Here is a 17,584-nt window from a genome sequence, read left to right as displayed (position 1 = left end):
CACATAGATTTTGAGAAAAATTCAAAAAATATGACAATATTGTTTCAATTCATTGTTGTGTGATGAAATAACATATGATGATGGTCCGAGAGGTTTGGAACATTTTTTTGTCTTCGTTTCTCTAAAATAGCGATTTTATTGTAGTTTGTCAACTGATTTACTAAGAATATGAAGTTTTACTAAATTAGTTGATAGAAAAATAGAACGGCACTCATTTATCATGAAAGATAGCTTAGAATACGTTAATACAAATATAAAATCTAGGTTACTTGAATATGTTAGTTATTTGGATCAACTACTCTTTTCAAACTTTTCTTTCAACTGGGCCGGAATGTTTAGTTGGCCATTTTATAATTTTTGGTTACTTGATGGCCTTTTAATTATTAAAAGGCCAACTGTTATGAATCATGAAGTGGATGGTCCATAACCTAGACCATACAAGTTCAAGACCAGACTCCATTGGGGGTTTACATCCAGCCACATGGAAGACACATTCAACCTTAGTCTTTATGAGTTTGACAATGTCATTATGTAGAGTATCTTTGTAATCAATTCTCCCTTTGACTCCACCTTGTATGAACCACTATATATAGTGGTGTAAGCAATAAGAAATATACAACACATTCTCATAAATCTTCTCTCAAATCTTAACACGTTATCAGCACGAGACTCTCTCCACCTGAGCAATCCCATCCGCCGGCGATCATCTCTTTTCCGGCCATCTCTTCCGGCCCTCAGCCTTGCTCCGCCGGCCAAGTCTATCCCTCTCACGGTTTTCCGGCCAGCTCCTCCACCTCTCTCTCAACCAGCTCATCCGCGGATCAGCTCTCTCTCACGGTGGTCCATTCAGATCAATTTGGTGTTTTCTAAAAGGTAAACTAATCTATCCATAAAATCTAAGAACACCACATATCTGAATCCTGATTATTAGATCTATTTGAATCATAAAACTTATAAAAATCTATAGATCTAAAATTATCACAAATATTAATCTTGAATCTAAGATCTATATGAATCTTGATTCTAAAATTATTTGAATCTCTAAAGATCTAAGAATCTCTAAAAACTTATAAAACTTATTAATAATATAAGATCTATATGAATCTTGTTTCTAAGAACTATTTGAAATTATAAAAGATATTAGAGAAAATCATAAACCCCTTTTAGCTAGCAAGCCTTAAAATCGGTTCCCTTTTCTCCTATTTTGATCCGGCCTTAAATCTGGATTGACTAAAGGATTGAAACCCAAAATCTTTGTTTGGCCGTATTACCGGCTGTATAGCCGGATGAATAAGCTGGCCATCAAAATCTTAATCCCATTCAATGTGCTTACCGATCCAAATCGGCCCTTATCCACATCAAAATCTCAAATCTCCTTGTTTGTTTTATAACGGATATGTATCTTGATGGCCATTATACATATCAATTCCCTAAATCCTTTTTGCTTGATTTTTATCAATCCCCTAAACTCTAAGCAATAATCGGCTGAACCCCTAAATCCAAATCCAGCCATGATTTTTCCGGCCACAATCTTTTCAGCCATAATCTTTCAGTCAAACCCAAAGATATCAAAACTTAAATCCTAATCAATGCATATCTTTGACCATTGATGTTTTATATTGTAACTGATCAAAATTTAAAACTTTTATGATTGTTTTAAATGCATATCTTTGACTAGGTAGTATTTATCAAAATATTATAACCTATAGTCTTGATTTAAATAGTTATGACATAGGCTAAAATAAATACTAAGTTGAAATCATTTGATCACATAGTTGTTTGTCAAAATTTATCTAAATCTAAACCGGCCTTGAAATCGGTTCATTATAGTTTGAACAAATGATATAAATTTATCTTGATCTAAAAACCAACCTTGGAAAACTGATTTTGTGATGATTGAATTATATACTGATCATATATACATACCTGATAGCATCTATTAGATCAAACATGGATTAGTAAATTGTTAGATCATACACATATCATGAACTGATCATTTCCATGCATCCGCTTGTCATATAGTTTTATTAAAACTGAGCATGCATACATATAATAGATCATTCTAATCATGGGGCATTTAAAATAAAATCTAAATTAGTTCATATTGCTTGCATCTAATTAGATTAAATCAGTTATTTTTAAAGTTAAGCATGTTTGTTTAATTGAAAACATAAACCAGCTTTGAAACCGATTGATTGAAAATCTAATTGAATTTGTTCTAGACATATCCTGAAAATTATAAAATTTTCTTGTCTTGGTTTGCCCTGTAAAAGGGGGAAGGAATCGGTTTTTGCTTTATGATCTTTGAAAACCAAATATCCTCATGCATTAGGAATCACATATAGATTGTTTAAGTCCAATGCTTAGTTCTGAACATGCATTCAGCTATTTCTTGATCCATGCTTTTGCTTGATTTCATCCATCTTGCTTGATCTCATTTAATAAAATGATGATTGATCCTTATTCAAATTCTAAAGGGCTTTAATATCCTATATATATAATCAATCCAATTTGAATTATAATTAAAAGGATTACTAGATGCAATGATCAATTGATCATTCTCATACTAAGATTTCTTAAGCAAATAGATTATATGATTTGGGGGAAAGCCTTACTGAAATCATATACATTGATTTATTCTATTGCTTACATAGAATTCTGAGTGCTTGAATTACTCGTTAAATATTCAGATGTCGAGATTTGAACCCTCAGATTACTCTGCCCTAAATCTCTCTTGGAGATAATTACCTAGAATGGGTAAAGAATACTCTTGTTGCCCTGAGATCCAGAGGACTCGGACAATGCATCAATGAGTAAAATGATATCATTGACAGTGAAAGGCATAGAGCTATAACGATTATTCGTTATCATCTCACTGAGGAACTAAGAGACCTGTATCTCCATGTTGAGGATCCTTGTGACCTTTGGTTACAGTTAAGGAAAAGGTTCAAACCGGTATCGTGGCAAAAGGCCAACCATGAATGGGAGATCCTCAGATTCCAGGATTTTGAATCCGTGGACAAATATAATTCTGCTCTGATGGATATTGCTTATAGTCTTGAACTATGTGGTGAAAGGATAACACATTATTCTTTATTATATAAGACCTACTCCACATTCCATCCAAAGGATGTGCTGTTGTTACACACGGCTAAGAAGTTCACCACTTATAATGACCTTTTGTCATATCTTTTGGCTTCTGAACAAAGAAAGCAGAAAATCAAAGATACCATCAACAGATTTGACAAGCTTCAGAAAAGATACATTGAGCTAAAGAATAATGAGATGAGGCCTCCTATAGCTGATGAAGCTGAAGTTGAGCGCCATATGGCAACACATGCATTGTGAAAGCCATATTATATAATTGTCTTTTGACATTCTCATTTTCATGTTTCCTGAGTTTATGTTTCATGAATTGCTTTGATACTTTGCTTTATACACGACTTCATTAATAAAATGAATTGCTTTGAGTTCATGATCATTATCTTATTCAAACTGTTGTTTGATGAGAAACTATATCTATATGCCTTTATTGTGCCAAGATAAATATGATTTGAGGATTAATACCCCAACTCACTTTTCCAAAGAGTTCAAAGAAGCTTTTGACAAATGGCACGACATGCTCTGCCATCCAGGCTCAGTTATAAAATACTCTTGAACTCAACTGGACATTCCTTGAAAGAAAGGAAAAGAAGCTCGACCAAGGATTTACCTAAATGGCATTATATTCACCCTATAAGGTCCATTGAATTAAGAAGAGAAAATGGTTTCCAACAATGGACAAAAGGGAATAAGAGTACCTAAATTAAAATCGCCTAAATGGTCGAGACTACATTCTCTATTGATCTAGTGATCAATATGATATTAGGCAAATAGCCAGGGCAATCATGTTTGATTAACCCACGAAATTTATCACTTAGATGGCATTACCATACTTAGCCATTCGGATTATGATGCAAATATTTAAAAGGGCACAAATGTTATCCCATAAGATCTCACGTGTGTGCAATATATCTATGCACAAGAAAATTTATTGTCCCAAGCACCACAAATTAGAGTATGTTCATGAGGGGAAGTGAGGACAAATCCCATGATACATGACCATACTAAAATCCGTGAAACATGGTCCACAACCATATTACATATTGGTTGAATTTGATATAAAGACCATTACCTATAAGGTTCAAATTCTAAAAGTCCATATGCTTGGGGACACCATGAGTTATAAAAGAATGAACCTGCATCAGGCCATAGTAATTATATCAGGCCATATAAGTGATCATAGATATTCCTACCTCAGACTGATACGGGTCATGAGTCCAGACATATATCATCTTAAGATTTATGAAAGAATCCACCACAAATATATGTGCCATCTAAGATCATGTGATCTTAGAATCTCATAAAGAGGATTGGGAATATATGTTGGATATATATTATGAATATACTTTCTCCATAAGTTTAAAAGAAACCTTGAGCCAAAATGGGTGATCTAATTATAGGCCAAGGAACAAGGATTACATAAGGTTTATGAATCCGAATATCCAACAATGAAAGGAGAAAAGTAATAAGCTGGTTTAAAGAATGATAAAGAATGGTGTCTACCATCTGGTATCAACCATCAATGTCTTGGCAAAGATCCTCGGACTAGAAAATAATTTATAGACGTCCATATGCTACAATGATAGCAAAATAAAATGCCAGACACATTGACCCGAGAGAAAAAATGACTATGTCATCCCAGCTTAGCACCACACGGTTTTGATGTCTTAAAGACACAACCAAGTTGCTACAAAGTCTATATAAGATAGACCAAATAAATGTTCCAAATAAAGTTCCATAAATTCTAAGGAACCTCGGAAAGAAAAAAAGGTGCATGTGATAAAATCCGAGTTTTATTAAAGGAAACCATTCCAGACGTTGAGATATAAGGCTGGCCAGCTGAACAACTAGGTACCATACCATATAGCTTGGGACGCCAAGTTATAAGGTTATTAAGGTCCTAGATAATGAAATCTCAAATTGATTTATACCATGTCTGGAACTAAAAGGAACTATATATATATATATAAGTGTGTCAACACATACATTCATAGAAAATGCACAAGTATGTAGCACATGAATACAAAGATATGTATCGAGGATCATAAACCCACACAAGAGTACTCATAATGAATAATGAAAGAAACGTGGGGTTTAAAGTGATATATAAAAGGTGTATTGTATTGGCCATGAATATGTAAACGCCATATGATGCCCAGTGAATATATAAATCCTGAAACAAGGATAAATCGTGAGACAGACCGGGAAAGGTCTATATAATCCAATGTGGTGGATACTACTACATATTTCACTACATATGATGTCTGGAAGAAATTCAAAAGATGTAGTATGCTATATATGACTCACTGGATGATGATGATAATATTACTGGTACCAAAATGTTTACCAAACGGTATTGAGCTCAGAATCAAAAGATGAGAAAAGAAGTTCTCTTGAACAGCATTTTCCTAAAGCTGTTCATGGACTGAATTAAATTACTACATGTAAGTAAGTGAAGAGTTCTATAAGAACAATTCAAATAAGTCCATAGAGAAATTTTAAATTCCTTGTGTTTTATACTAACCAGCCTAAGATAGGTTAAATGGTTATTCATTAAACCTTAGAAAAGATTATAGACCATCACCACAAATTAGCCAAATTTTGGTAATACTTATGGTTGGTCAAATTCTCAGCATGAACCAACCAAGCTGTGGTATGAATGAATAAGCAATCATAAAGATAAGTTATAAGATCGAAGTTCATCTTTGAACAAAAGGTATAGGACCACATTATGCGTCCATATGCGACCCAATGGGTCCGATCATCATATATAAAGATAATGCAGCTTGTATTGCTCAACTCAAAGACGGGTATATCAAAGGTGACCGAACCAAACATATTCTACCCAAGTTCTTCTTTACCCATGAGTTGCAGAAAGCTGGAGAGGTCAACGTCCTTCAGATCCGGTCTAGTGAAAACTCAGCCGACCTCTTCACCAAATCATGGCCCTCTTGCACATTCAGGAAGTTCACGCAACAAGATTGGCACGCGTAGACTCAAGGACCTTCAGTGATGTCCAAATCAGGGGGAGTAATGTGTGTTGTACTCTTTTTCTTTTCTCTGGTTTCCCTTTTTACCACATTGGGTTTTGGGTTTTCCGGGAAAGGTTTTAATGAGGCAACATTAGCATGTTACAAACCCTATATGGTTATGGCATCCAAGGGGGAGTGTTATGAATCATGAAGTTCAAGATTAGAGTCCATTGGGGGTTTACATCCAGCCACATGGAAGATCCATTCAACCTTAGTCTTTATGAGTTTGACCATGTCATTATGTAGAGTATTTTTGTAATCAATTATCCCTCTGACCCCACCTTGTATGAACCACTATATATAGTGGTGTAAGCAATAAGAAATATACAACACATTCTCACAAATCTTTCTCAAATCTTAACACCAACCACCTTTTTTGTTTCTCCTTTATAGTACTTAATTACTGTACTTTTGCCACACTGCGACGATTGATTTTTCCGAACCGACTATAAACGGCTACTGACCCCCTGTAATGAAAGCAATAACAACCATTAATCCACTGTGTTACAATCGTCAATGAAACCCTGATGCACCCAGGAGAACTTCTAAAGTACCAATTTGTGAGCAAAATATTCCTCACACCATCTCAGTCTTATCTTTCGGTATCTTCTCTAACAAATTATATGTTTCACAGTCTTTAATTTACAGTTTCTGCCATACCTACGTCCAGTGATAATTCTTTGCAGATTTGTGGAACTCAGTACTTTACTCTATGAAGGTAAATCCATCAAACATAGAATTCTGGTGTATAATTATGAAGTTGAGGTTAAATCAAGGTCTGTTGAATTTGATTACCAGTATCCAGTTTCAGATGTCTCAGTTACACTAAAAACTTCAAAGATGATAAACATGAGAATAAATCTTAGACCACAAGTTTTTTTGGTAAACTGGTAAGCTCATATACAACTTCCTAAGATTGTCCCTAAGTCTGTTAATTTTTATTGCTTAATCATCGAAGCTTCTCTGTCAAGCAGCAGACTCCAAGAATCTGAGCACACAAGGTATGTTTTCTTACAGTTTATCACTATAATTTCATTTTGTTTATATTACATATTTAGATTAGTTTGCAGCTCTATAAAAGAATGCTTTATATAAAGGCCTCATGATTGTTGAAGGAAAGATGATGAAACAAAGATAATGTCTTTGTATCACTTAAAATGCAAATTTGCGTCTGAGTAAAGTTGTTTGTTTATCCCAGATGCAGGTTTAGTAGCAGAAATAAATGATATCAGTGACAAAAAAGCATAAAAAGATCCGCTTCATGCCATTGCTGTCTAAACTAAACCCTCTTTCACCACAGATCTGGAGTTCAGTTACTCTGATACATAATAAGTTCATGGTGACCTATATCAAGTAATCAAAGTATTACTCTGAAGAGATATGTGCTACGGAACCGTCGGATAAAGTAATGAAGCATGTGGGTAATCTTTTTGGAGCCCATGTTTGGCGTTTTTTCTAGGTCTCAAACTGATGAGACAATGATAGGTGTTGCAAAATCCAAAGACAACTAAGAGCAGCATGCGCCAGTGAAAGCCAACACCTGTGACGGCTCTCCTGTCTCAAACCTTATACCGCGAACACCTGCAAAAACACCCAATAAAGAAAATCCAACAATAGGAAGCTCTTTTGCGCAGATAAACTGCATCTTGGTGCAGCTACGGCTATTGAGGTAACTTGGTTGTCTCCGTTTTCTTTTCCCGATTTCTTGAAACAAAGCCGTATTTATTTTTCTTTTCACTAAATATAGTCGTACGTTCTCAAAATTCGGATTGATGAGGGTAGAGAGCCTAAGTATGGGAAATTAGTGATTGCCAACCTTAAGTACCAATTCTATGTCTTAATTAGGATTTCAAGAGTGACTAAATCAAAGTTTATGACACTTTGTGGCTTGAGAAGGATAATCTTATGTAAAAAAATATTCCACTAACTTCTGTTGGCAGGTTCTATAGGGAAAATGATTTGTTAACGGAGGTTGTAGAGAATCATAGTAAGATTAGTGATGTATCAACGGGAGAGCATATGTTGAGCTAGAAGAGGGTGAATTATCTCCCACCGAAAGTTTTGAGCATGACAACTTCGAGGTTTACTGTGGGAACCGAAATTCACACTGTCGATTTCCGTTTAAATAAGAAAACTAGGAAAACCCTAATTTCCCAGAGGACCCGGATATCTGTTAATTACCACACGTCAAGCAATCAGAACACGAGAATAACAACGATAAAAGTAAGAAATCGAAAAGAGAGAGCAAAGTAGATCTTTATTCCGAATCTGCGTATGAGCGTTACAACAAGGTATAAGCCTGGGCTCGAGAGCTGTCGGCGAGATTCCTAGTTCTAGCAACCCTAAGACGGCTAAACCTAATTGAGTCGCAGCTCGACATAACAAAAACGGAAAATTGCCTAAATTGCTCTAAGTGTTAAGTTTGCTCTGAAAAAAGTTTTCCCTCTTGCTCCTCACCTAGGACTCCTTATATACTAGCTCTAAGGTCGGTTTACGCTTTTACTCTTCTGCCCTTAAGCCGTCATAGCATAAAAATGGAGATATTCCATTTTTCCCGATCTTCACAATTATCTTCAAAACTTCCGTATTTATCCGCGGAAACTTGACATTTATCCTTCCTCGTGGGCCAAGCGTGAACCATGCTGTGGTTTACGGGCTTTTGGTTAGGAAAAATCGTAGGATGGGTGTAATAACCCTCACGAGCAGATATAATTTTGGTCGAGAAAAATCCCGCTCGACCAGTTTGGAGTTGGTTCGACAAGAATTAAAAATAAAAATCGACCCCGTGAATTATTCTTGATGGGATTATCTCGAGGCCAAAGTATCTACTCTTAATAGTTCTGACCAAGTGTTAATTATTATGGTCGAGTTTTTTCTAAGCTGTACGAGAACCGATGGATGGGAAACATTTTATCGAAAACTAATCTTGAATACTTTCAGCTGCTTGCGAGTCATGTGCATGTCATGTGCTGCCTGGCTGCTTGCTTTCTTCCTAACCTGAACATGTGACTTGCACCTTCCAGCTTGCTTGCTACATTAAAGTCATGTGAGTTGCACACCTGCTTGAAGTTTCTTCATGGAAAGGAAATGACATTACTTCATGGGAAGGAAAGTGTGATTCAGCTCACCACATGTCTCATACTGATCTGAAAATTTTGTCCCTTCTTGCTGACTCTTCTCCTGCTGTTTCCCCTGTCATTTATTACCTTGTCCTCTTCATGGTCGAGCTCATTCATCTCAGAAACAAGAAAGAAAAATTCAGAGAGAAAGAGAGAAAGAAAGAGAGAAAAATCTGTGAGGAAAATACATGAAAAATTCAGAAAAAATAAGAGAAGAGGAGTGTGAGCATGGCTGACCCTTTCTCACCATCTTGTGACTTTAATCAGTGAGTATTCATGTGGTAAAGAGTTGGAGATTTGGTGTCCTGAAGTTGAGAATCACCCATGTTCTTCAGCCTTTGGTTTTGATCGGTAAGATGTATTTTGATCAGTTTTCAGTCAGAAGTTCTGTTGGTTTGGAAACGCTTGAGGCTTTGTCTGAATGAATCCGACCTTGGCTTGATATGGCACTGATCAGGTTAGGAGTGGCTTCAATGATAAGTTGTGTACCATCTGAATTCAGAAGATTGTTGATTTGAATCGGTAAGAGCTTATGGGTTTGATGAGATCAGTTTTTGTTAAGCTTCAGTCTCCTGTTTCAGTTCTGTTTGATGATAACCAAGTGCTGTGTCTTGATAAACCTATCAGGAACAGTTGTCTAAATTCATATATGGTTCACTCTTGATTGGTGTATGATTGAATTTGTATCATAGAACCAGTAGCTGAACTTATGTGAATTGTCTGAATTAAACCAAACTGATTTGATCTTGTCCTCAACTGATCTGAGCTGAGCTGTCTATGGTCTGAAATTGTCATGTACTGATATAGTCTGAGTTTAACTGAATTTTTAGGACCAGAGCTGAACTTGTCTTGTACCAAACTGATATTAGCGGAACTAAACTGAAACGTTATGAGCTGAGATGAGTTTCTTCTTGAACCGGAATGATGAACCTTAAGTTCCAACAACTTTGTTTTGTTCAGTTACCCGAGGAGATTGGAATGGTCAGCCCGATCATGCCTTGTGTTTATTCTGAATCTGGAAGTGAAGAAGAAGTGGAATGTGATTAGCTTGAGCTCGAGTCTAGTCCTTCCTAGCCAATCTCATGAAATCAAAGGTGAGTCTAGATAGATGAGTGATGAGTAGTGAATAAATATTTCTTGATTGAACGTACTGATTGTAGATGATTGATAGGCTTTGTCTCTTGATCAATATTGAATTGGTAAGGTGTTTACTTAGTGTAAACACTTATTAAATATTTATGAATGATCATAGAGGTTTATTCCAAACCTTAGTACTTGTTCTCAAGTACTAATACATATGTATTGTATGGAAGTATTAATCTTGTGAAGTCTTATTATAAACCTGTCTTCCAAAATATTTCCGTATGAATGATGATTACCGTGAATTGGTCCTGCGATATGGAACAAGGTCACGAAGACACGATGATGGGGTCGCACCCTGGAGGCCGTGTAACTGCATGCAGCGTTAGATGTTCGATCTTTGAATATCTGATGGCGATGATGGTGATGCTAACTCGCTAGACTCGTTTAGCCTTTGTGGTTTCTCGGGTCTGGTATATATATATATATATAAATATGATTATATGAATGATATGAGATACGGGAATAGGAAGTGAGGTAAACGATTAGATTCACAATGATGGAAGGATAGTCCTTATATATAAATATCCAGATATGGAATATATTTCCACTGCATACAAATGGAGTTGATTGATTGAGATATTATTAATATATGTTGGGGTGCGGGACTAGGCTCGCTGAGTAAATTAGTTACTCATGACTCATTTGTTATGCAGGTAACCAGTAGACGGGAGACCTTACTCTAGGACGGGAAGGAACGTCATTAGCCAGCGGTAGTTTTATTATCCTTGCAAAGTCATTTTGATATATCTTATGTATAAGATTTGTAGACCGAAAACCTCGAGGTTAATTTATAACAAATTTTGTAAGATGCTTTTAAATGATATATATATAAAGATTGTTTTTAAAGTATGGGTTCCATATGATATTAGTCCTTGTCCGGACGAACTAACTATTGGATATTTCTTTTTCGGGTTGAAAAGCCTAGAGTGATATTCGATAGGAGCGTTGGTGTTCTTTGGTTGTTGGTCTAAGGCGATCGGAGGTATTCTGAGAACTTTGGATCGACCATCAAGGAACATCGACCGTGTCATTTCCGGTTATCTACGATCGGGGGTGTCACAAAGGTGGTATCAGAGCATGGTTATACGATGCTTGAATGGGACTTGTTTCAAATGTTTTTCGAGTCAAAATGAGTCGCAAGGATAACTAGTATATGCTGGCTTGTTCCTTCATTTTAGAATAGATAGTCATGGGTAGTTACCTAACAGTGATATTTCATAGCAGAAGCACCGAGATAAGATTGAATGGGTGGACTGTGCTTACCGGTGTTACTATCATCAGGCTCGAGTTTGCTACCCTCATGGTGGGGTTAACTACCGTCCTGCTAGAAGTCAGTAACCTCATGCCTTCCTGCCGTTCTTCTGAGTTTTAGTGGGGGATGCTAATACTTTAGAGAGATTTATGGGATAGAATTGATACATCGAATACATCTCCGGACTCGTGTGTTATCGATGTCAAGGTGGGTGTTGTTTATGATCCGATTCAAATGCACATGATCACTCAGATGCACTTATTCTTCCGGCTTCTCAAGTGTAACCAGCTCATGCTAAGACATACAAGCACCAGAGCCATACAAGCATGATTTCTTAAGCATTTGTTTCAAGCTTAGCGTTGGAGGAAGAGATGGTTTGACTGTATTACAAGATGATGGAAGAACCAGAAGCATTCTGTTTGCAACGGAATATCATGAAGCTTATGATGCAAAGAAGAAGAAGTTGGGACCATAAGATACTGAATAAAGACTAAACCGTTTGAGGTATACTTTGGCTTTAGGCAGATTTGGGAGTCAACACTCAGAGCAGAATATTTACTTGGCCGTTGTTCAGAGAATTTACAAGAAGGATTTGGCAGCAAGCTATTTGGAGATGAACGCGATGAGTTGTTAGTCGACAGTCTAGAATTACTTCAGAGAGGTGAGATCCAGTTGGACAGATCTCAAGAGTTTAAGAAGTAGAATTTTCTAAACAAGATATGGGACCGATTGAAGATTCAGTTTACGGAGTTATTACAGTGGGATGTTTCCGCCAGGAGGTTCAGGTCGAGTTAATCATATACAACAATTTCAGCGTTGAGATACGGGTCGAGTGAATTGGATTCATCGATTATAGTTTGGAGAATAAGCCAAAGATCATATGGAAAATCTTTGGGAATTTAGCCAAGAATTTTGGAGTAGATAAAAGACCATGGAGTTTCAAAGCTTCGAGGAGATGTTAGAGTATGACGTGAATGTTAAAGAAGCTATTATTGCTGAAGAAGTTAACCAAGTCATGCAGACCGTTTATTTTCCAACCGCTGCAGATCAAAGGTCAGTTTCAAGAAGTGAGTTAAGTATGTCGTTGGGGATGATTTTGGGTGTACATTTTATCAGATCAAGATCGAGGACCTTGAGCCGTTATGGTTGTGACTAGCAAGGACAGAATGGTTGTGATTGTCAAAGTTTGGGACATCCTGGAACATTTACATCATTCGCGCTTTGGTGGTTCTTATGAAGAGTTAGGATTTTAGGTTACCCTTCCTCATGAAGTTACCCGATCTACCTTACCTATACCTAGGATAACACTTGTTGAACTTGTTCACGTTTCTTTACTGTTAGTCCACATCCAAGTGTTAGGCTATTTGGGTAGAGCCTACACTTTATAGTTGTCTGGACTGTCAAAACCCCTGAAAGGTCCAATCACAGGCTTGCTTCTTATCCCATTGTGTGTTGTGTGCATTTTTAAAATCTTATAAATGATTGAAATAATATATATATATATATATATATATGTGAATTGTGATCAAGGTGTCGTAAGAGACCTTGCCTATGGATGGAGTTTTCCGCCCATATCGTGTTTTATTCGGGAATAACACATAGTTGTAGTTCCCGAGCATTGTCATAGTATTAGAAAGGATTCACTTTAGTGAATTCAAGTATCCGTTCTTATTTGTGGAAGTATTGGCTACCAGTTAAAATTTATGGTATGCCTTTCCCCATTCCTCAGTACTTCCGTTAGAGCGGTATGTTTCTATCTAGAGTGAGATTGGCTATCTAGTTATCGAGCTCAATTAGGATATTAAGGAAAGAAGTCTTTTGAAGAGGACCAGTTATTGTTGGCCTACAATGGTATTCTACCAAGTATTGGAGCATCGTTCGTATCAGTCTTGGGAGTTGAAGACCTTTTGGGAAAAGGTGAAGATGTGTATTCCATTATCTTGATCATTGGGAAAAGAGAAGATGACAAGGATCAGAATACAGTGAATAATCAGATAGCTAGAGAATTTGAAGTTACGCTTAAGGAATTGGAAGAGTTATTGCTATCTAGAAGTAAGCTGTTCAATATTCTTGTTCAACTTGGATTCACTGCAATAGCCTAGGGATCTCACTTTCTTGCCGAGTTCTAGTAGTAGTCAGAAGATTATGAAGAGCGTCTCAGATAGATCAGAAGTGTAAAGAATACAGTAAGTGAAATCATTCTTGGAATGGGTGAGTGTGCGTATTTGATTGATCGTGCATGTTCTTGTTTGATTGTTGCACGGTTAATCAAGTTAACATTGACCAGACTGGAGATGTTACTTTCACGTATGGCACATCAGCTAATGTTCCAAATTTCATGTTGCTGTTATGGGAGAAAGTCAGATAGAAAAGGTTGAGAAGTGATAGTCTACAGATACAAGATTGTTAGAAAAAGTATGCAGACCGCAGTTGACAAGAGTTGTGCAGAGTAAAGAATTTGGTTATCTTGAAAGTGGCTGCTCAGGAAAGAAAGGATCGGTTGGGGTAATCAAGGGATCGACCATGAGTTGTTTTGATATGGGAAGATTAAGATAAGGAAAGAGCTAATATCCATAACTCCTTTCAGAGACTGTTCAGTAAAGAGTGTACATCTATGTTTTCAGAATTCGGGGACGAATTCTTTTGAGGAGGGAAGAATGTAATAACCCTCACGAGCAGATATAATTTTGGTCGAGAAAAATCCCGCTCGACCAGTTTGGAGTTGGTTCGACAAGAATTAAAAATAAAAATCGACCCCGTGAATTATTCTTGATGGGATTATCTCGAGGCCAAAGTACCTACTCTTAATAGTTCTGACCAAGTGTTAATTATTATGGTCGAGTTTTTTCTAAGCTGTACGAGAACCGATGGATGGGAAACATTTTATCGAAAACTGGTCTTGAATACTTTCAGCTGCTTGCGAGTCATGTGCATGTCATGTGCTGCCTGGCTGCTTGCTTTCTTCCTAACCTGAACATGTGACTTGCACCTTCCAGCTTGCTTGCTACATTAAAGTCATGTGAGTTGCACACCTGCTTGAAGTTTCTTCATGGAAAGGAAATGACATTACTTCATGGGAAGGAAAGTGTGATTCAGCTCACCACATGTCTCATACTGATCTGAAAATTTTGTCCCTTCTTGCTGACTCTTCTCCTGCTGTTTCCCCTGTCATTTATTACCTTGTCCTCTTCATGGTCGAGCTCATTCATCTCAGAAACAAGAAAGAAAAATTCAGAGAGAAAGAGAGAAAGAAAGAGAGAAAAATCTGTGAGGAAAATACATGAAAAATTCAGAAAAAAATAAGAGAAGAGGAGTGTGAGCATGGCTGACCCTTTCTCACCATCTTGTGACTTTAATCAGTGAGTATTCATGTGGTAAAGAGTTGGAGATTTGGTGTCCTGAAGTTGAGAATCACCCATGTTCTTCAGCCTTTGGTTTTGATCGGTAAGATGTATTTTGATCAGTTTTCAGTCAGAAGTTCTGTTGGTTTGGAAACGCTTGAGGCTTTGTCTGAATGAATCCGACCTTGGCTTGATATGGCACTGATCAGGTTAGGAGTGGCTTCAATGATAAGTTGTGTACCATCTGAATTCAGAAGATTGTTGATTTGAATCGGTAAGAGCTTATGGGTTTGATGAGATCAGTTTTTGTTAAGCTTCAGTCTCCTGTTTCAGTTCTGTTTGATGATAACCAAGTGCTGTGTCTTGATAAACCTATCAGGAACAGTTGTCTAAATTCATATATGGTTCACTCTTGGTTGGTGTATGATTGAATTTGTATCATAGAACCAGTAGCTGAACTTATGTGAATTGTCTGAATTAAACCAAACTGATTTGATCTTGTCCTCAACTGATCTGAGCTGAGCTGTCTATGGTCTGAAATTGTCATGTACTGATATAGTCTGAGTTTAACTGAATTTTTAGGACCAGAGCTGAACTTGTCTTGTACCAAACTGATATTAGCGGAACTAAACTGAAACGTTATGAGCTGAGATGAGTTTCTTCTTGAACCGGAATGATGAACCTTAAGTTCCAACAACTTTGTTTTGTTCAGTTACCCGAGGAGATTGGAATGGTCAGCCCGATCATGCCTTGTGTTTATTCTGAATCTGGAAGTGAAGAAGAAGTGGAATGTGATTAGCTTGAGCTCGAGTCTAGTCCTTCCTAGCCAATCTCATGAAATCAAAGGTGAGTCTAGATAGATGAGTGATGCATAGTGAATAAATATTTCTTGATTGAACGTACTGATTGTAGATGATTGATAGGCTTTGTCTCTTGATCAATATTGAATTGGTAAGGTGTTTACTTAGTGTAAACACTTATTAAATATTTATGAATGATCATAGAGGTTTATTCCAAACCTTAGTACTTGTTCTCAAGTACTAATACATATGTATTGTATGGAAGTATTAATCTTGTGAAGTCTTATTATAAACCTGTCTTCCAAAATATTTCCGTATGAATGATGATTACCGTGAATTGGTCCTGCGATATGGAACAAGGTCACGAAGACACGATGATGGGGTCGCACCCTGGAGGCCGTGTAACTGCATGCAGCGTTAGATGTTCGATCTTTGAATATCTGATGGCGATGATGGTGATGCTAACTCGCTAGACTCGTTTAGCCTTTGTGGTTTCTCGGGTCTGGTATATATATATATATATAAATATGATTATATGAATGATATGAGATACGGGAATAGGAAGTGAGGTAAACGATTAGATTCACAATGATGGAAGGATAGTCCTTATATATAAATATCCAGATATGGAATATATTTCCACTGCATACAAATGGAGTTGATTGCTTGAGATATTATTAATATATGTTGGGGTGCGGGACTAGGCTCGCTGAGTAAATTAGTTACTCATGACTCATTTGTTATGCAGGTAACCAGTAGACGGGAGACCTTACTCTAGGACGGGAAGGAACGTCATTAGCCAGCGGTAGTTTTATTATCCTTGCAAAGTCATTTTGATATATCTTATGTATAAGATTTGTAGACCGAAAACCTCGAGGTTAATTTATAACAAATTTTGTAAGATGCTTTTAAATGATATATATATAAAGATTTTTTAAAGTATGGGTTCCATATGATATTAGTCCTTGTCCGGACGAACTAACTATTGGATATTTCTTTTTCGGGTTGAAAAGCCTAGAGTGATATTCGATAGGAGCGTTGGTGTTCTTTGGTTGTTGGTCTAAGGCGATCGGAGGTATTCTGAGAACTTTGGATCGACCATCAAGGAACATCGACCGTGTCATTTCCGGTTATCTACGATCGGGGGTGTCACAAAGGTGGTATCAGAGCATGGTTATACGATGCTTGAATGGGACTTGTTTCAAATGTTTTTCGAGTCAAAATGAGTCGCAAGGATAACTAGTGTTGGGGTCAAAATCGGTCACGACGGAATCATTGTCTGAAAGTCCGTAAAAATCAGCATAACCGTTTTTACGAAAAGTAATCTTCGTAAAGAAATCTTTACGAAGAGCCTTGCAGTAAAATATCGTCCAAATCTCAATCGAACCACTAAATACCGATTGTCCGAAGGCAACGGACATGTATCCAAATCGGCCGCGGACAAGCTCGAGTATGGAAATCAGACCGCGGACAAGCCAAGCTCGATCGATACGCGGCAACCAAGCATGCACACAGCTCGGTCGCTACGTAGCGACCGAGCTCGAGCCAAGCTCGGTCGCTACGTAGCGACCGAGCATCCGTCTCGCTCGGTCGCTACGTAGCGACCGAGCATCCGTCTCGCTCGGTCGCTACGTAGCGACCGAGCCCGAGCCAAGCTCGGTCGCTACGTAGCGACCGAGCGATCGTCCCGCTCGGTCGCTACGTAGCGACCGAGCTCGAGCCAAAGCTCGGTCGCTACGTAGCAACCGAGCGATCGTCCAGCTCGGTCGCTACGTAGCGACCGAGCTCGAGCCAA

General features: G+C 37.5%; 1 long non-coding RNA gene across 1 annotated transcript; it reads left to right on the top strand.

Moving 5' to 3' along the window:
- Positions 1–13,982: 13,982 nt before the first annotated feature.
- Positions 13,983–15,302, top strand: LOC117128500. Its single transcript, XR_004451809.1, has 2 exons — positions 13,983–15,092; positions 15,199–15,302. It is a non-coding gene; the product is annotated as an uncharacterized LOC117128500 (long non-coding RNA).
- Positions 15,303–17,584: the final 2,282 nt, after the last annotated feature.

Source organism: Brassica rapa, chromosome A09, assembly GCF_000309985.2.
Source record: "Brassica rapa cultivar Chiifu-401-42 chromosome A09, CAAS_Brap_v3.01, whole genome shotgun sequence".
Lineage (NCBI taxonomy): Eukaryota > Viridiplantae > Streptophyta > Magnoliopsida > Brassicales > Brassicaceae > Brassica > Brassica rapa.
The sequence above is the reverse complement of the archived record's forward strand: the minus strand, read 5'-3'. Positions and strand labels throughout refer to the sequence as shown.